The sequence below is a fragment of the Drosophila subobscura genome, chromosome O (genome assembly GCF_008121235.1).
Source record: "Drosophila subobscura isolate 14011-0131.10 chromosome O, UCBerk_Dsub_1.0, whole genome shotgun sequence".
Classification (NCBI taxonomy): Eukaryota; Metazoa; Arthropoda; class Insecta; order Diptera; family Drosophilidae; genus Drosophila; species Drosophila subobscura.
Window position 1 is genome coordinate 8,623,820 of NC_048533.1, and position 8,409 is coordinate 8,632,228.

Here is an 8,409-nt window from a genome sequence, read left to right on the forward strand (position 1 = left end):
TCATTCATACTCGTAGCTGGACCACAAGCCAGTCCCCACCGAGGTGTCATCTACTCGTAAAGAACCCACAAAAAACTAACCAACAAAAAATAAGAGCGAAGGAGAGACACAAATTATTCACTCTTACAACACATTTAACTAACGACGAACCCCCTGAAATTTGTGACCATGCCATACCAACTGAATGTCAAAATATTTCCACCCATGACTCAGCAGGCAACTTTTTCTGGGGTGCATCCCATTTCAAGGAATACGAACAAAACGAAACGAAATGAATTCGGCAGTAATTTTCTGTGGTTATTGGGCAGGAAGTGGGCGTAGCCATGCATAAACCAACTTTTATGTGAGCTATATGGTATACGGATAAATGGATTTTGGTTTCGGCATTAGTTCAGAGTTCTCTGCCATTGGTCAATAGAAAATTTTTTTTAAATTTAAATCATATTAAATTTTTGTTAATTTCATTACGTGAAATGAAGAACATTTTTTTGGAGAGTTGTATTTTAACTAACGAAATTGATAGCTTAGCAATACATTGGATAATAATTTTATGGAATTTTTATTAGTTTCTTGGGATTTTTAAACACACACTTTTTTCTAACTTTTTTGATCACAAGTTGATGTATGAGAAATAGTCCATCCATTAAAGAGCTAGAAAATGCATTAAGCATAAGAATTATATCCATCTTTGGAGTTCCGGACTTCCACCATTAAGTGCACAACATAAGAAATTACTCCATGGGGGTGCAGCATGGGTATGAAGGCAATTGGAAAGTGCAAAGCGAAGGAAAATCAAAATGAAAATGAAAATCGTTCAGGGCATTTGTTTTGACAAGCGTATGCAAAGTGCCTGAAGAGCTGGGAAAAGTAGTGGAAATTGGAATGCGAATGAGAACCGGAGGTGGCGACCCCTGAGCGGTGAGATGAGCACGAATATGGCATAAATCAGGCTGTACAGGGAGTGCGTACGAGAGTGTTCCTCCAACACAGTGGCCTTCCCTTTCCAGTGGATAAATCACCCTCTCCTCAGTCGTTGTCAGCCAATCATAGTTTTCACACTCTAGTTAACATCATTGTCACCGAGTTTCAGTCACTCTCAGTCACTTTACATATACAGAGGAGACGGGAAAAAATCGGTTGACGTTTGCAGTTTGTCTCTTATTTTCCCTCTCTTCTTCTCTAACGCCTCTCTTTCCCCACCCTTTCCCTCTCTCCATCTCTCTGTGTCTCCGTATTTGGTGCACAATTTTCCAACGAATTTCCATTGCCACCCTTTTCAGATGGAATTCTGCGTTTGTCGTTTTAAAAATTTCACCAACGTTGACATTTAAGTTAATTTGCATACTACCGCACAAAATGTGCCCCTGATGGCGGTGAGGTAACGCTCCCTATGATGATGGTGATGATGATTATTATTATGACAATGATGGGGGGCCCGGAACCTGGACCAAGACAATCATTGAGAATGGGGACGGGAGTAGTCTCTGGTCTGGGCTATGGATTCAATGGGTGTGAATCGTCAGCTCTCCATCTCTCTATATTTTACTCTCCTTAAGCACCTTTCCGGTAACTGTGTGTCCACTTCTTCCTCTTCTTTCTTTGGCAGTATTAAAACTAAATGTTGCCCAATTACACAAAGAATTTACATACAATTCTCATTCCCATAAATGCAAAAATATATCGACCAACATCTGCATATACAGTGCGAGACAAAGATATAACACAACTTTTGGGGAATAGAGTTTGAAATCAGAGACGTCCTCAGAGAACTAAGAAAATGGTGTTGTATACCGAGAATCAACGTCCCTTTTGGTAAGATATCACAAATCTAAAGATGTATTTTAGAGAAAGAAATTGAAATTAAATAAAGCAATGGAGACGTTAGATAATCATACATACATAGGTACATTCAATGGTGTCGTATTATTTTACTGATACGAGTTCTCGAGTACTACATGTGCTACTGCTGTCTTATGGTCATGGCATACACTGTAGCTCGACACCAGTCCTTGCTTTTATGCTTCCTGTAGGTCTTTGTGTGTCTTCGTTAGAACTTCTTTCTTTTCTACAATGCCGTCCTCTCTGTCTTCCTGTTTTTATATCTAAATGAATTTCAAAAATTATGCAATGAAATTTCAGCAATGACCGAAGCTTAAATGTTTTAATATCCAATGGGGTACGTGCCATCTAATCAGTGTGAGTCCTAACAGGTGGATGCCTCTAAGCAGTTAAGAATCTCAGCTAAGGGCTGGACTACATGCAGCCTCATAAATCGCTATATGCAGTAATACGTTGCATATTAATCAAATCCCGCGCTCAAGCTGAGAGTTGCTGCAATTTGGCTGGATTCAGATGGCCATAAAATATGCCGGTATCAAGCAAAGAGTGAAGGCATCCTCCTGCTCATACCGCTATTCTCATCCCACACTCCTAGCCTCCCAAGCATCACACAGGCACATCCGTACCAGCATCCACATGTGCATCCTCACCAGCTTCCACATCCCATCCACAAGGGATCACACTTGTCTATGCGCGTTTAGCACGATGGCTGCCACAAGGCTTTATGGCTGCGTGGCATCGCCGCACCGTGCCACCGCCCAACCCGTGGCACCCAATTTCCGGTGCTTGCGTAAATACATTATGCAGCTTACAACTACTTAACGGGGACCGTGGGTGTGGGTGGGGTGCTTGGTCATAAAGTGGCAAATTCAAGGTGCAACTTTTGTCGATACACGGTCCTAGTCTGGCGCCTGCTCTGGCTGGAGCTTCTGGTCCTGCTGCTTCTTCGCCTCCACGCCCAGCTTCATATATGCAATAAAAGTGCACGACAAAACTGTGAAAAAGGTGAAGATTACGCACTGAATAAGAATACACTCCCCTGCCACAGAACCGCGTCACCACAACACCCTGTGTTAAGTTCTGCGAGAGAGCTCACACTCGCACTCAACCAAAATCCGGGCAGACACCCATACAGACGGAGAGAGACAGACACAGACAGAAACGTTGAGGCACATGACAAACATGTGTGATACGCCAGTTGCCCCCTCGACAGCCGCGCCGTCATTTCTATCTGCATTTGCAACAACAGTTTTCCTTTTGCCAGCACTCTGGCAGTGCCTCTGCCGCTACCACACAGCATGAGCCTGGCCCACTCATGAAAGTTAAGGACTTGCATAACTTCTGGCATTTATGTGCGCTTTTCACCTGCTTGCAACAGCTTCACCTACTTTCCCACTGCCACCTCACGCCCATGCATCCCGTTCCCAGTCGCCCCGCCCGCCCCGCTTTTCCATGCTTCATTACGCTAATGCCGTGTTTTCAAATTATTTTACATGCTGCCTCAACCATCCCTGCCACGTTCTACAGCGTGCAAGTGGAATTCTTTTTGTTGTTTGTTGCATATTTAATGGGGCTAGCGGCGAAGGGTGCTCGAGCGGTTTGAGCCATGGCTGATTAGCACGATGGAAACAAGTTTTGCTCACATAGTTCCTGGTTCCCTGCATAATTTAGTCAGAGATGATCAACCAGCTCTCACAGGGATCAGCAGAGAAGATGGATATCCTGTATACGACACCTCATCAACGTCATCTAATCCTAAATACTCCCAAGGAAAAAGGTTCTCATTGGGACGAATGAAGAAAAGACCACACCGGGAGGTAAATCCATTGTGTTAAGTCCTGACCTCCGGTTCAGCCATCGTCCTCGTAATTATACGTACAATAACTAAGATTGGATATCATAAAATTAATGAATGTCAAAAGCAAGTCTCTGGGGCCAAGGTGGCTATGGTCTGGCAGGTATAACGACAGGTTGTTTGCTTTACATAATTATTTCATTAAGTGTTTTGGCGGCGACTGTCAGGAGCCAGAGAGTTGCCCTAAGGCCATGTACTGCCTATTGGGAGTCCTTTTCACTTTTCCACTTTGGTACTCTGCTAATGCCAGCATTTAACAAGTCGGAAAGCTGCAGACATTTCACAGTATTCGCCTTGACCTCAGGCGCTGTTGGTGGAGAGACAGAGGGAGGGAGCATGCGATGGCTGGCATAGCTCATTAACAAACATTAGTTGCAAATGTTGTGAATTACTTAAGGAATTAATATTCCATGCTTCACACACACCCAAAAACACTCTCTCAGAAGCTGGCGGGCAGTCTCTCCTCTTAATCTCCCTGGAGGCTTCTACTCCCTCTTTCGCTCTCTCCGACAGCAGCTAAATGAGCGGTAGTCATAAGTTGTGCAGCAGACACACAGCCGTACATATACGAGAGTAGATATGTATGAACATATATATATATATGTACAGCTGTGTTCAATGAAATAGTAGTGCCGCACCTCACCACTTTCAAAACTATTTTTAAGACATTTTCAATCATCCAAATTAAACAAGTGATACCTTTTTAGAAAGCCTGGAATGTACATATTACGAACCAGAAGGAATTTTGGATTAATTGCATTCCATCTTCTTGATTTACATGACTTTGCAAAATTACCCATGAAAAGTGCTGTTCAATGAAATAGTAGTAAATTTTTTGAAAATCGAAATAAAACCGAAACTTAAGTTAATACCTATCTTTCATATTCTACATGTTTCTTGAGGTTTAATATTTAGTTTTTTAATAATTTTGATTTAGTTACTTCCTTACTCCCGCCTGGAAGGAATTAATAAGGTCCTGCCCAAGCTCCAATAGGATTTTAGCCAATCCTTTTTCAACCACTGGCTCTAACCTTACTCTGGATGCCGGAATTGCATTTATTATAATGCATTTGGCATTTCCCCAAAAGATTTTGATAACATTCAGACCCAGGGACTGATTTGAACATCGAAAAACGCCGATCTTTTCAGATGAAACCCAATTTCCCCACCCAGTTGGCGAGCTTTCTTGAGTATTTAGGATCATTATCTTGTTGAAAGCTCCTTTTCAAAGGTTTTTTTCAACTGGAATATGAATGTAATGTATGAAAAAGCATGCTGGCCCACACAATTTTGTAAAATGCTCCAACTAGGAGGCTAGGAAGTACCACTTCATGTGGACTGGAGCTCATAAGGATCAGCCCAACATGCCCAATACCGTTTTTTTTCAAGAATTTGAACACTAATCTGATGTCTGTGAACGCTAAACCTATTCTTTTTGTTATTTCTTACCATATTATACAGCTTTACACTCATCAGTCAAAAGTATTTTTTTGTCACTGCGACACAGCTCAGCCACATGCGTTCTTGCAAACTTTAGCTGTATACCCCTATACTCTCAGAGACAAACGCGTAGCTTTCTGGGATTTCTTGCAATTAAATAATATGAAGTCATTCGTCAACGAGCTGTCATCACACTTACAGTGTGATATAAAATTGTTTTCATAATTTTTGAGGATATTGAAGACCTTGACCTTGCCTTCGACCATCTTCGACCATCTACTAAAAGACAATTTTTTCGCATAAAAAATCATTTTTCAGGGTGCTTTTTTTAGTTTAAACTATTAAATATAACAGTAAAAGCACATTCAAATTAGTTTTGAAGTCCATTATACCTCCTGATTTTAGTTTTTAGTCTAATTCTAAAGTCTCCCATATTGGACCGTTCAATGATTACTTCTACGCTCCAAAAACAAAAGATCCGCTATATTCAAACATTTCTTTCATCAAAATATTCAATATATAAACTAAGCTTACTGATGGTAACTCTTTTGAATTGATTTAATTTGTTTTTTAATTTTTTTTTAATACTTGCACCCAGCACTACTATTTTATTGAACAGCAGTTTTCATGGGTATTTTTCAAAATTCATGTAAAACAAGAAGATGGAATACAAATGAAATAAGATTTCATCGGGTTTATAATGCTTACTTTCCAATCTTTTCAAAAAGGTATAAATTGTTTAATTTGAAAGACTGGAAGGGTCTCAAAAATAGTTGTGAAAGTGATGGGGTGCGGCACTACTATTTCATTGAACACAACTGTATATTGTATGTATATATATTTCTTAAATGCTGCTCAGCTCTTTGCTCTCGGCTTCTACTGTGTGTACACTTTGGCGTATACTTAATGCAAACAAATTCATTTCCACATATCCCTCTCCGTGCAGTCGGTTATCATCGCCTTCATCATTAGAACGATGCTTGTCTGGAGCAGCGCTAGTTAATGATAGTTGACCCCCCCTCACTGACCCCTGGTTTCCTACTCGCCGCAAGCATATTGAATTAATGAAAGCTTTTTGTCTGCTGACCAAGATATATGCTCTGTCTTGTCTACAGCATTCCCATTCCACCTCATGGCGCTCCCCTTTTCTGGTAGCCTCTATAAGTATATAAATTGACTTGGAGCAATCTAATCATCGGCCGCATTGTTTGTTCCTTCGATGCTTGAGTGTGTTAAGTGATTAATAATTTACTACGGGTTTCGGTTAACGGTGGTAAATCAATGGGGTTTCTAATATTGCTCATTTAGTGGGATGGTTTTGTATTTCTTGAAATTAAATGCCTAAATGTGGCATCCGAAAGGTTTGCTCTTATTTATTATTGTTTTTCCACATATTTATAATCCCCTATTACTTTTCAAGGTATACATAGGCATATTACGTTAAATGTAGTTGTAGCACACTGGACTTCTCTGTTCATAACCCACAACTGTCTAGTGGTTTTCGTGTATTCCATTTTCCCAAAAAACAATTCCCTTGGCCACAAGTGCAACTCTTTCTTGTCCAATTCCTGCCGCAACATCCTTTGCCTCAGCATTCAATCTCTTTTTCTGCTGAGATTTTTTCTGCACTTTCTCCTCCTTGCCTAGCATATCCTGCTCTTGTTCTCTTGTTATAAGTACTCTCAGCTTTCTCGTGCTTTCTCGCTTTCTCTTGGTGCAAGTTCTCTGGTAACTGGCAATGCGAAAAATTCTTCAGACCTAACTTCCAATTTTCCTTCACGCATGCAATTCCTTTTAAGCGGCTTTTGGGCCACTCCACTTTACTCCCCTCCGCTATCATCCTTCTAGTTAGTTTTTCCTAGTTTTTCAATTTTTCGCTTTAAGCTGCATTCGAGCATAGGACAAATACGGAAATGCAGATTTCGCATAAACAAAGCACGCACAGCAAATTAAAACAAGTCATAAATGTGAGCCCCAGAAGCAAGAAGAATTGTGGCAACAACACACAAATGGCGAAGTCTAGCAACAGCCAGAGGCTGAACCCAAACAGACTAGGAATAGGGAACCCAAACAAAGGGAAATAAGCATTTCAAATCGTGTCTTGAATATTCTATGATAGTTAATTATATCGATGCTCGACGTTCTGTAAGGCAAACATTCGGAAATTCAAAAGATTTATTCACGGAAGGACAGGGGAAATTAGCCAAAAATGCATTGGTGAAGAGGTCTGGGTAGTGGCCGTCGGCAAAATATGAAAAATAACTTACGCCTTTTTATGTGCAAAATATTGAAATATTAGTGGATGGAATGGGACGGACCCTGAACAGTGGCAAAGGATACCCTTGGCATGCCGGACCCAAAGGATTCATCAGCGGCAACATCTGTTGACTGGCGTCGCTGCCGAAAATGTTAGCATTTTGCGATGATGTATCGCCGGCATCATTATAACAGCTGCCAGAAGGTACCCCTATCCTTTCGGCACTACTCTCTCTCCCACCCGGAACCTGGTTTGGGCATGAAATTTTTGGATGCGTTTTCACCCGAGCCCTGATGGGCCAATGGGACGGAGCCCCATTTGTGCGTGCCTTGGGTACTTGTTGTTATATTTATCACAGAAATGTACTTTATCTTTGCCGGTGCCCAATGCGCGGAAAAGAGGAGAGCCCAAAGAGAGCCAGGAGAGTGATGGAAATCATGGAGCTGTGGAAAAAGGGAGACGAGACCCAATGTAACCCTATACCCCTGGGCCAGGACATCAGTCACCAGATGCTGCGCAGGCCATTGTGTCTCCTTCAGCAATTTTGCATTTTCTCATCTGTCTGCCAGCCGGATGTTTATGCAGATTTACATGTAAATTAAATTATATATAAATATCCTTGTAAATTCCCATACATTGTTTGGAGATTAAACTTGCATTATGAACCTGAACCGAACCCGCAGCCAGCGAAAGTTTTATCGTAAAAAATGCTTAACAGATGTTTGATTTTGATGTTTATGGGTAAAAGGAATGCTGCCAGCATGTATTTTTAATGATTTACTTCCATTTTGATGGATGCTAATAAAAAAAAAGTGGCTGGGATATGTATGTGTGTGGGTCAGGGTTGAATCGAGTGGGCAGGGAACAGATTGAATAGGGATTGAATGGGTCCCTCCTCTTGATCAGCGTTCGCTCTTGGCTCACTCAACTCTTTGCCGGAGGTATTTCCACCCTTTTTAATCTATTGGGGAGGACTTTGCACCCATTTCCATCAGCTCTCTCCAGCATTAACGCCACT